This window comes from Manis pentadactyla, chromosome 9, assembly GCF_030020395.1.
Source record: "Manis pentadactyla isolate mManPen7 chromosome 9, mManPen7.hap1, whole genome shotgun sequence".
Lineage (NCBI taxonomy): Eukaryota > Metazoa > Chordata > Mammalia > Pholidota > Manidae > Manis > Manis pentadactyla.
In genome coordinates, this window is record NC_080027.1 from 81,069,138 (window position 1) to 81,082,715 (window position 13,578).

A 13,578-nucleotide genomic window follows, 5' to 3' on the forward strand; every position below is an offset into this window, starting at 1 on the left:
AAAAAAGAAAATTACAGACCAATATCCCTGATGAACGTAGATGCAAAAATGCTCAACAAAATATTAGCAAACCGAATTCAAAAATACATCAAAAGGATCATACACCATGACCAACTGGGATTCATCCCAGGGATGCAACGATGGTACAACATTCGAAAGTCCATCAACATCATCCACCACATCAACAAAAAGAAAGGCAAAAACCACATGATCATCTCCATAGATGCTGAAAAAGCATTTGACAAAGTTCAACATCCATTCATGTTAAAAACTCTCAGCAAAATGGGAATAGAGGGCAAGTACCTCAACATAATAAAGGACATCTATGATAAACCCACAGCCAACATTATATTGAACAGCGAGAAGCTGAAATCTTTTCCTCTGAGATCGGGAACTAGACAGGGATGCCCACTCTCCCCACTGTTATTTAACATAGTACTGGAGGTCCTAGACATGGCAATCAGACAAAACAAAAAAATACAAGGAATCCAGATTGGTAAAGAAGAAGTTAAACTGTCACTATTTGCAGATGACATGATACTGTACATAAAAAACCCTAAAGACTCCACCCAAAAACTACTAGAAATGATATCGGAATACAGCAAAGTTGCAGGATACAAAATCAATACACAGAAATCTGTGGCTTTCCTATACACTAACAATGAACCAACAGAAAGAGAAATCAGGAAAACAACTCCATTCACAATTGCATCAAAAAAAATAAAATACCTAGGAATAAACCTAACCAAAGAAGTGAAAGACTTATATTCTGAAAACTACAAGTCACTCTTAAGAGAAATTAAAGGGGACAGTAACAGATGGAAACTCATCCCATGCTCGTGGCTGGAAGAATTAATATCATCAAAATGGCCATCCTGCCCAAAGCAATATACAGATTTGATGCAATCCCTATGAAATTACCAGCAAGATTCTTCAACAAATTGGAACAAATAATTCAAAAATTCATATGGAAACACCAAAGATCCCGAATAGCCAAAGCAATCCTGAGAAAGAAGAATAAAGTAGGGGGGATCTCACTCCCCAACTTCAAGCTCTACTATAAAGCCACAGTAATCAAGACAATTTGCTGCTGGCAAAAGAGCAGAGCCACAGACCAATGGAACAGACTAGAGAATCCAGACATTAACCCAGACATATATGGTCAATTAATATTTGATAAAGGAGCCATGGACATACAATGGCGAAATGACAGTCTCTTCAACAGATGGTGCTGGCAAAACTGGACAGCTACATGTAGGAGAATGAAACTGGACCATTGTCTAACCCCATATTCAAAAGTAAACTCAAAATGGATCAAAGACCTGAATGTAAGTCATGAAACCATTAAACTTTTGGAAGAAAACAAAGGCAAAAACCTCTTAGACATAAACATGAGTGACCTCTTCTTGAACATATCTCCCCGGGCAAGGAAAACAACAGCAAAAATGAATAAGTGGGACTATACCAAGCTGAAAAGCTTCTGTACAGCAAAAAACACCATCAATAGAACAAAAAGGAACCCTACAGTATGGGAGAATATATTTGAAAATGACACATCCGATAAAGGCTTGACGTCCAGAATATATAAAGAGCTCACACGCCTCAACAAACAAAAAACAAATAACCCAATTAAAAGATGGGCAGAGGAACTGAACAGACAGTTCTCCAAAAAAGAAATACAGATGGCCAACAGACACATGAAAAGATGCTCCACATCGCTAATTATCAGAGAAATGCAAATTAAAACCACAATGAGGTATCACCTCATACCAGTAAGGATGGCTGCCATCCAAAAGACAAACAACAACAAATGCTGGCGAGGCTGTGGAGAAAGGGGAACCCTCCTACACTGCTGTTGGGAATGTAAGTTAGTTCAACCATTGTGGAAAGCAGTATGGAGGTACAACAAAATGCTCAAAACAGACTTACCATTTGACCCAGGAATTGCACTCCTAGGGATTTACCCTAAGAACACAGCAATCTAGTATGAGAAAGATCAGTGCACCCCTATGTTTATTGCAGCACTATTTACAATAGCCAAGAATTCGAAGCAACCTAAATGTCCATCGATAGATGAATGGATAAAGAAGATGTGGTACATATACACAATGGAATACTACTCAGCCATAAGAAAAGGGCAAATCCTACCATTTGCAGCAACATGGATGGAGCTGGAGGGTATTATGCTCAGTGGAACAAGCCAAGCGGAGAAAGAGAAATACCAAATGATTTCACTTATCTGTGGAATATAAGAACAAAGGAAAAACTGAAGGAATAAAACAGCAGCAGAATCACATAACTCAAGAATGGACTAACAGGTGCCAAAGGGAAAGGGACTGGGGAGGATGGGTGGGTAGGGAGGGATAAGGGGGGCAGAAGTAGGGGGTATTAAGATTAGCATCCATAGCGGGGTGGGAGAAAGGGGAGGGCTGTACAACACAGAGAAGACAAGTAGTGATTCTACAACATTTTGCTATGCTGATGAACAGTGACTGTAAAAGAGCTTATAGGGGCGACCTGGTATAGGGGAGAACCTAGTAAACATAATATTCGTCATGTAAGCATAGATTAGTGATACCAAAAAAAAAGGCAGTTCCTGTGTGGTGACCTCCAATGAATTCTACACAAGGGTATAAAGGGCATATAAAATTGTAGGCAAAGGGTCTGTTTGTGTTTATACAGAGGATCAAATCCTAATTGGGCTACCCCGAAAATGAACTAATATACAATATGAAAAGAACTTCCAACATCAGCACTCTCTGGAAGACTCATGCCAGAAGATGATCATCAAAAAACCCCAACAAAGATCCACGCACTGCTACAGCTGTAGATGCACTCATCCCACCAGTTCCTGGACTTGCCATGGGAATGAAGAAGGAGATATCTAAGCTGGCCTGTGCATACAGTAAAACAACAAATTTGACTGGATCTATAGTGTTGGAACTCAAACAAGAATTAGGAGAAGTGCAAATTGTTGTACCCAAAATCTTACACCTATAGGCTATTTACTGTCAAAAGAACATAAGGGATGTGAACATTCCCCAGGAATGGGTTGTTTTAATTTGTCTGATTTCTCTCAGACTGTTCAGGTTCAGTTGGACAATATCCTCCATATCATAGATAAGTTTTCACAAATGCCTAAGGTGCCTTACTGGTTTTCTTGGTTTCACTGGAGATGGCTGGTAATTACAGGTATGCTTTGGTTATGTAACTATACTCCTATTATGTTAATGTGTGTGCGCAATTTAAGTAGTAGCTTAAAACCTGTACATGCTGAAGTTACTCTACAAGAAGATATGTCAAAGAAATAATCAATCTTCCCATGTTTTCTTCCGCCTGCTACTTCTATAGCTTTTCTTCTTCCTTCCTAATTACAACCCTTAAATAGAATTCGTGCCTCATATCAAATTTACCAAGTATCATAATTCTTCCAAGTGGTAAAGATACCTCAAGACAAGTGCTGGGCATAGAAGCTACAGGGCATAAATATGCAAAGAAATAAAAAGCTAACCTTTTCAAACAATATTGCCTCTCTCTCACTTACCAACTTTACATTTCCCTGTATGGCCCCGGAAGGTGACTGGTTAGCCAGAGACGGGTAAGATTCCTCAAGGGAGGAACAACCTAAGACAGGCACAGTCGCAGGGGGGTCATCAGGTGAGAAATTGGGGATCAACAGAGGTGAGGCTTAGAACCTCACCCCCCCTGTTCTGAGAGAAATCTTCTGCATCCGTGGATGTTTTATTGTCCTTGTCTAGCTTGGATTAACACATAGTCTACAGGCACACACCTGATCATCTACATTTGCTCTCTTACAACACTAAACTATGTTTTCTACCTTTATCTTTTATCTGCCTACCACTTCAGCATTTTATTAAAAATAATAATAATAAAGAGAGAAACGTGGTATTCACATATAAATCAAGGATAAAAATCAAATTAGTATTCATATTTGAACTGACTGTTTATAGTTCATAATGCATGAGCAAAACCAAAAGTTTCTGTGATGACTGCCCTTGTACTGTTCACCATGTAACTTATTCACTATGTAAGAATTTGTTCTCCATGAAGGACTTGTTTGTTATGCCTCAGAAGATTGGAGACTGACGAAAATTAGGCTTGGGGTGGATTAATGATTGTGCATTGAGCATTGACTCCCCTATACAGAATTTTATTGTTGTTAACAACCATTTGATCAATAAATATGAGAGATTCCCTCACTAACAAACAAACAAAAAAAGTACACACTTCCAATTGTAAAATAAATAAGTAACCGGGATGTAAGGTATAGCATAAGGAATATAGTCAAAATATTGTTACAACTTGGTATGGTGATAGCTGGTACCTAGAATTATCATGTATATAAATGTTGAATCACTATGTTGTACACCTGAAACTAATGTAATACTGTGTGTCAAATACCCTTCAATAAAAAATAATTATCTACAAAAAAAAAAAAATAGATGCAACAAAATTAACCATCACAGTCACTTGAGTATTTGTTGACCGGAGGGAGACGATGTCCACAAATATTTAGCTTTTTTTTCTCCTGTGCATCATCTTCACATCTTTGACTCTGCTTCTCCTGCCATCCTCTCTCACTTATGAGCACCCTTCTAATTACTGGGGGCCCACCCAGTTTCACTTCCCTGCCCTCAGCCCTCATGGAGTTTCATGACACTCATGAAATCAGGTGATTTACTTTGATCAGGGAACTGTGAGCAAACATACCACATGCCACTTCTGGCTGGAGCTTTAGCATGACAAGACAAAATTCACAAACTCTTTCTTTGACCTTAGCCTTGTAACCATAAATGCTCCAGAGAATATCTGATACTTCATCCTGGATTCCAGAGAGAAGACAGCAAGGAGCAGAGCCCTCTGCTAGCCAGCATCTGTTACACAGTATGCATGAGAAGGGACCCTTGCTGTTTGATGTCACTGAGATGGTTCAGTCATTTGTTCCACAGCGTGATTTAGCCTATCTTGGTAGATAGACTGTATAACAAGAGGGAAGTTATCTTAGGGAGATATGTTATATGGACAAACTTATGTTGAATGCTAAGGTCTCCCTTTCTGGCTGTGAGACCATGGTAAAAAATACCCGATTTCTTTGATCATTCTTTTTTATCATCTATAAACTGGGGGTAATTATGCATTTACTGAAATTTGACTCTGTGCTGGACATTATTCCAGGCACTGGGAAAACAAAAATGAATAAAATGAATTCTCAAACAAAAATTACAAATCTACTGACCCAAAGAGTTTAACAGTAAATTCTTAGTCTACTACCTAAAATACTGTAGACAGTCAAGAAATGTTTCTGATTTTCTTAGAGCACTTACTTTAATGTGGATAGATCCTAACCTTTACTGTTAACAGTGCTGATACCACCTGCTAACAGGTGGTTAAAAAAAGAAAGTCAAAGCCTAAGTTGTTTTTCCTTTAATCAATATAAATGTCAAGAACCAGACTGGAGTTTCACTAAATTGCATGTTTGCTTCAGCATTCAGTACAAATGCCAAATTCATCACAAGTCTCCAGGGGAAGGGATTACTTTCCAGCAGGCAGACATGCTTACTGGGGAAACTGCCTTCTTTCCTTCTTCCCTATGATCTCCATATTGTACATTATTTCCTCTCAGTTTGCCCTCAGTAAACATGATCTAGCTAAGGACAGACTAGGGAAATTAACAAAAGGAAAAATGAAAATAGACAATAAATGAAAAGCATTAATGTTCCGTAATGATGAAGAAAAATCAAAATAATAATAGGAGAACAATGTCATCTGCTATAAAGTGAATACGTCCCTTCAAACTCACATCTTGACAATCCCGGATGTGATGGTATTTGGAGGCAGGGCTTTTGGGAGGAACTCAGGTCAAGAAGGCGCAGTCCTCATGAATGGGATTAGTGCTGTTACAAAAGAGACTCTAGTGAGCTTTCTTCCACATTAAGCCACTTAAGGACAAAGGAAGCCGGAGCACATCAGACACCAAATCTGTTGGTGCCTTGATCCTGGACTTCCCAACCTCCACTAATGTGAGAAACACATGTTTGTTGTTTAAGCCACCCAGTTTATGGTATTTTGTTATAGTAGCCCAAAAGGACTAAGACTGCATCCATCAAATTACTTAATATTAAAAGTATATATGTTGATAACCTGGAGAAGACAAGTAGTGACTCTGTAGCATCTTACTATGCTGATGGACAATGACTGCAATGGGGTGGGGAGGAGGGACTTGATAACATGCGTGAATGTTGTAACCACAATGTTGCTCATGTAAAACCCTTATAATATTGTATATCAATGATACTTTAATTAAAATACATATATATATATATATATAATATATATATATATATATTTTCACACATATACTGAATCACTCTCCTATATTGATGGATAAAAACTTTTTATGTTTAGCAGGAATGTAAAACACTCAAATTATGTGTGTCTATTACTCTATATTTTACTTGGGGGAATTGATTCTATTGAAATAGTGAAAGATATCCACAAAAAGTTATGAGAATTTCATCTCAGCACTATTTCTAACAATATAAATTTAGATACAATATAATTTTAACACTAGAGTATTAGTCAAATGAATCAAAATAGAAGTCTACAAAGAAACACCATATAAAGTTTAAACTTTTACACACATACCTATTAAAAAAGGAAAAAAATACAATATACTGTATTTTTTCTTTCAAAAAATAAAAAGGTTGAGTTATGTACATACAGAAAATATATGAATGAATGTTTATCATTGAAAATGGAGTTTATGTTTGGAAAGGTATCATGAGTGTTCAGGCTCCTAAGAGTCTTCTATGTGTTCTCTGACCTTTCTAAAATGAGTGTGTGTTGCTATTATATAAAACAAAATCATTAAATAAAATAAGCATATTTACATAAAAGAAAACCCTGTTTTATCCATAATACAGATGTTGATGATTAAAGAATATTATCAAACATCTAGTCCTTACTAGAAGAAAATATATATTTGCTGATAGCTGATTAAATTTGTGTCACTGATAAAAACCACAGGTGACTTTTTTTTTAAGTTGTCAAGAAAGACATCTTGAGTATACAAAGAAATGCCAGATTCTTCCAAGACTAGCAAAAATGCAAAATATATATGTAAATCATGTACATGGTGAATTAGAAATGAAAGGATTCCAGCCCCTTTCTTTTTGGAATTACTCATTAGATGGAAGATTTTCCTAACATGTTATTAAAGCTTTTTCAGGCAGTCAAAATGGATTAATAGCAAAGGCATATTGATTAAAATGTAATTTCTATTATTATAACTAAGTGATGTTTTTTTCCTGCAAGTGGGAAGTACTCAGAGGCATCCTTTGGACATATTATAGTTCCCTTTGGTGCTTCACAGAGATCCTGATTTCTGCTGAATTACTAGGAGGAGAGCTATGTGTGTTAGAACACTATGTACTTATTTTAAAAAAGAACATATCTTAAAGGGGGGAAAATCTTTACATTTATTTTTTAATACTTTTTCTAAAGGACTCAAGATAGGCAGTTTTTTCCCTGTAAGTATACCCAAAATACACATAACTTCAAATGTTATTTAGAAGTTTAAAAGAGAAATGTAGGAAAAATACATTTTAAATCCTGTCATTCAAGTAGTAAAGTTAACCACTTTTTTGTTTCACTACCTAAATTTTGTATTTTTTTGTAGCAGTTTTCATGGTTTGAAATAGAAAGGACTTCTGGATGGCATGTAAGTGATGATGTATAATCTTTCAGAATCCATCACTATATTCTCACACAGACACACACAAAATTGCCAGTCTGGTAATCTAATCTCAGAAATTAGAATATTAAGATATCACGGACTCCCTATTTTATGTTTCACATAAAAGACAATCATGCTGTTAATTTAATTATTTCACACAATTAAAAGATGTGCTTCAGTTTTAGAGTTGGGAAATTTTGAAAAAATGTGCATCTTTGATTAAATTTGTTAATTTACAATTTGAAAGTAGGCACATATCAAATAATATCATTATAATTGAAGCAATCTGTCTTTTTAAAACTGCATTAATATCTGTTTCATTAAGTAAATAGCTAACATTTGTTGAACATTTACTCTGTGGCAAGTTTCTTAAAAATATCAAAAATTAATTATTATAAAACTATATAGGAATTTGAAAAATCCTTGGTCTATAGATACAAATATTTGCACTAAGAATAAAACTATATTAAAAAAATGAGGTAAATATATGAAAACTATAATAGTTCTAAATTAGAGTTATAAACTTTTTTTCCATAATAGGTCTATAATTTATTTTAGAATTTCAAAGCAGCAACTAATTTCAAACACTCAAATGCTATGGAAACATTTTGGTGGGTGATTATATACAGTATTAAGTTTAATATCAAAAACTACCTCTCTCCTTTAACACAGATGTTTCAAAATGTTCAGAAGCTAATTTGTATAATTGAATAAAAAAGCACATTTCTCATTTGAGTTCTCAGATGGAAGAGATTCAATTCTCTTGCTTTTAGACATCTCCTTTTTAAAAACACACACAAAAATAAGCAAATCATTAAAAAAAAATCCCTGACTTTTTGAATATCAACAATACCAAAATAAACAACACTTCTTTTTTTGGTAAGTATGGTCACCCATACCAAATGGATCCCCTATCAACGTCTAACAGAGCTCAATTACTGGCACCATCAGTCAGTTAATTTCTAACACCTTCAGGAAAACTTAAATGGGTGAATGTTTGATTTGTAAATCCTGGTATATCCATTACAACTTCAGTGCTATCCTTACATAGGAAAACAAAAAGGAGAAAGGTACACAGGTACCACCTTCTGATAATAGAAAGAAACAATTAACATTGCTAATGCAATATTTTCTTATATTTCCCAAGACCTCTTTCTGTATTGCCATGTAGTTGATGCTTAAAAGCTTTTCTAAATACTTAAATTTAATTTGCTGCTCACTGCTATTAGTGTTCATTTTGCAAAGTTCTGGTCAATATAACACTAATTAAAGAATCTCAAAGACACATTATACCAAAGTTCTGTTAGGAAATAGTTAGTAAACTCAGATTAAGATAATTTGAGGAAAGTATATTTAAAAGGGGCTATTTAGGTAATCAGGGTATAGAGGACCCAGCATGCTGGACTCTGAGCTAGAAAGAAAAAAGGAGTTAATAACACCAAGTCAGGAGGGAGTAGGGGAGGAAGGTGTTCATGTAGACAGTGTCTATTTATTTTATGCATAGAAGGTAGCTTTGAAACAAATAGACCTGTGGGTAAGGGATCCAGCCAGCCTGAGGTGAACTTGCAGAAAGGGGTTCTGGGGAATGAATACCCTGATCTCACTCTTCATTTATGAATATCTTTTGCTGGAGCCTCCCATTGGCCAAGGCGGGGACTAGAGCCTGATGATCTAGCCTTTACAGGTCAGCCACTAGGACAGAGGGCAGCATAGAGGGAGCACACAAAGGCTTTCCAACTAACCACCTAATGGAGCCTAAATAATAAATTTAGGGTCCTTCTGGGTTAGTGTTTCTGATACGTCCTATACATACATGGTTGCAGGGGTGGCCCAATGTATATGACAAATAATGACAGAAGAGGCACAGACCATAGAATTAACCCATTTACTGTATTTGAAACAGAACTCTCTCAAATTAAGAGATTATCAATAAGACTTTATGGCTCTCTTGGAATTGTTACTGATTCTAATTGTTAAAATATTATTACTTTGGGAATTATTTAGATTTTGTAGATATCCCTGTGATAAACAGTGATTATAGGAGTCAGCATCATACAAGCAATAGAATTCAAATTTCAAGTCTGCACATGGTCTATATTCAAGACTTTTTGCTGGCAGAAAAAACAAATCCACCATACTTTTCTTAAGTAAATTTTTCTCTTTATACAAAGTTACAACTGATGGAAAAATAGGAGAGTTAAATGATATGTTACTTGGTCCACAAGCCACAAATTACTTAGGGTGTACATGATCCCTTTCCAGTTACTGCAAAGTCTCCTAAAGGCCTAAGCAAGCTACATGGGGGTGGGGGAGACTTTATTCCCTGGGTTTCAGTTCACAAGGCCTATAGGTAATACTGGGTATAGTGTCTTAGAGTAGTCTTAGAAGATCAGACATGGGACACATATACTCAACTCAGGCTGCTGACCGATAAGAGTTAGAGAAAGAAGAGATCCAAACAAGGGTAAAAGATGAGAATCTATTTTAGAAAGCCAAAAATGGAAACAGAGGGAAGGTGAGTGTAGAATAATTCCTAAGTCCCTGCTAGGTCTCTAAAACAGTTTATAAGGGATTTTCTATCTTCTCTTGTGTATATTTACTGAGTGCGTTTAAAGGACCTTAGAGTTAATTCATTCAATAGCTATTGTTTTATTAAGTGTTTATGACCATGTTTTAATGTGTGTATGTATATATGCATGTATAACAAACATATGGATAGGTATTTGTTATGGGAAGTCATCAAAAAAACGACCCTCGTTGACAGGTGAGTTGGTCCAAAGCTGGAAGTTCCTCAATCCTCCCTTCTTCTTGGAATATGGACTGTGCTTGTCCTCCCACTCCCAGAGGCTGCCCAAGGACAGAGTCTTGAGATAGTATCTGCTGAGCCCATTTGGACAGTGTAAGTGACTGACACCAGTTACGGCCGAGGGCAGACTGCCCAAGATGTGTTACTCTGGCATGCAGATTACATGCACCTAAAACATTCAAGGCCCAAAAAGACTCAGAAGGAAACTTTGACTCGCTTCCTCCCAAGTTAACTGTATAAAAAGAATTTAGATAGAGAATCTGTTCCAAGAAAAGAGCTTTCACCATAGATAACTATATTACAATATGTACTATGTGTGGTAGACAGGGAGGGATGTGGCAAAGTCTATTATAATCCCTCTTCTCATCTCATTGTTTCTGTGTGGCCCAGCAAATATGTATTTACCAAACACGTGTTCTTTCATATTCAGTGGATTGCTTTCCTTCCCTTTCAGTTCCCAGCCCCCTCCCCCTTCTCCTTAGTGCAGGACGACATATATACCTCATTGCCCCTGACTACCTTTGGAAGCGCATATCTGAGATTCCTGATACAGACAATTAAATTTTGTTTTTTTTTCTATTAATCTGTCTCATGTCAATTGATTCTTAGACCAGCTAGAAGAAACTTGAAGGGTAGAAGAAAATTATTCCCCCCCAACAGCCTCTGTATGAACTTTAAAGATTTTGGCAGATGGGAGCAGATGCTTATCTTTCAGCAGTCCAAGGAAACACCTTTTTTAAAACCTGCTACCTACCAATCTGGATTGGCCTGCCTCTTTCTTGGGTCTCTCCCTGCCCTCTGCATATGGGGGCAGTTTCAGATTACTGGGATGCTCCTGGGAGTTTGCAAATGAAAAATATTTCTAATTATTTAAAGAAAGGGATATAAATATAAAGCACACATATCATGATTCATTCAACATAGATTTTACTTTTTAATTCTTACTTTTCATGATTTGAAATGATTTATTAAAGGTTATCTCATTATATTTTCATGTTTTTATTTCAGGGACAAGATATTTTAACAAAGATATTACTAATGTAGTCAGAGCAATGTTAGAGGATCCTCCAGCATAAAGGCGTTAATTTATTTCATTAATAATTACTAAGTAGTAAGTCCTTGTTAAGAGTTGTGGGGATAGCAAAATAACCAAATTAATTGTTCTAACCTCTAGAGGCTGACACTCTGATGAAGTTATCAGGCATATATGCCATTAACAGTAATTAAAACAGATTATGATATGGCATGTAAAAAAATATTTAAAATGTGGATATGGATTGAATTAACAGAGAAGAGAGCTATTGCAGTTAGCTATCTTGGTGAGAGTAATTTAAGCAGTGCTTGAAGCAAAATCTTAACACTCAGGTAGAAAGTGGGAAGTGAAAGGGTTGCTAAATTTAACTCACTTAATTATTGAGCCCCTACCATTTTAGATACTGTACTAGGTATTAGCAATACATTGCACAACATAAAAATAGCTCCTTCACTTGTGGAATTTACCACGAATTGGCAAAGAACATTGACAGTTCTATACAGAGACTTTTGAATAGGTAAAAGGAAATTAAGTTGGGAAAGAAATTGGGACTAGTGAGAGGAAGGTGGCTTATTTTGTGTTAATTTTAGCTGGCTGAATTTTTCCAAGATAAGGGAATAAAAGCATGTTTGGTTTTCACTTGTGTGGAGGGAATTAAGAAAATGGAGAAATGCAAATCAGGAAGAAATAACTCATTTTATAAAGTTGATAAAGAAATTATAAAGCATTAGGATCAAAATCCAATATAAGGGGTTATTTTGGGAAATGAGAAATAGACTACAGTTAGAGACAGGATATTTTAAGGTCCAAAGAAGGAAAATTCATTGATGTTCACATCAGATAGCCTCATCTTTTTTAGAAAGCAGGAGGCTGTTTTAGCTGGAACTGAAAAAATCTAGGGAAGATTTTAGTCCAAGAAGAATACAGATTTTTGAACAACCACAAAAGGGCTGGAACATTTTAAGTGGCCAAATTGCACTCAGGCAGAGTCAGGCAGCATGGAAACGTTGCAGTCTAGGATATATCAGCAAACAGACATATGACCCTTGCCTGCATGGGGCATTTGATCAAATGAAAGATACTGAAAATAATCAAATAATTACAGAAGGAAATTTTAACTTAGCGATTGGCTAGGTGAAGATAGCAGGGGGTAAAGTTGATAGAGAACAGGAAAGTTAGAATCCAAAACCACTGGCTGACTTGTGATTCAGGGAGACAAACAAACCAAATAATAGTATGTGATAGACCAGAATAAAAGGAGGGTAAAAAATGGGGTCAGTAGGAGTCAGGGAATGGAATAAATGTCTGTGATCATAAAGCAAGCTTTCAGTCTTACTAGAAGCAGAGCAGTTATAAGAGAAAAGGTGGGTCCAGGAAAAAAGGTAATGTGTGTGCCTACAGGAGAAATCAAGACCTGTCCCAGGTGCACACACAAGCCCAGCTTTTACCAGTGAGAGCTCGCCCATGCCAAGGATCCAGCAATTAATCATATTAACTCACAGTCTACCGCAGCCACCTTAAGTCACATACAAGACAATTTTTCTTACTCATTTGTTGAAAGCTATTACTGTTGTACTCACATGCATTCAGTCTGTCAGATATTCCAGCTTATTTGGCCCTACTCTCACTGGGGGATCTTGCAGCTCCACAATACAGAGAACCATTTCTAGAGAAGAGATAAAATTAAAACACAACATTACACCACAGAAGTTAGAAAATACACCAAGAAAAATTATTTTAAATTCAATTCTACCTAGCGAGTAGCCTGCAGGGAACAATTTATATTTCTATGTATTTTCCAAGTGCATATTTATTGTGCAATATGCTGTGCTTAAGGTTTGTGAAAACAAACTTCATTTAAAGTGGATTCAGGAAGCCCTGAAGGGGGAGCTCTCACCCACCTATTACTCCTTACAGCCTTTATAAACAGCAGAAAGAAAGAAGATAATTATCTTGACAAGGGAGGACATTTTTCACATAGGA

General features: G+C 36.2%; 1 protein-coding gene across 1 annotated transcript in view; it reads right to left on the reverse strand.

Annotated features, from left to right (window-relative positions):
• The window catches only part of LRRC4C (leucine rich repeat containing 4C), a 765,580-nt gene extending 752,328 nt beyond the window's left edge, over positions 1 to 13,252 (reverse strand). Inside the window, exon 1 of the mRNA XM_036891796.2 lies at positions 13,176 to 13,252. The gene's annotated coding sequence lies outside the window, so the exon portion shown is untranslated. The remainder of the gene's footprint in view (positions 1 to 13,175) is intronic.
• Between the last annotated feature and the right edge of the window lie 326 nt (positions 13,253 to 13,578).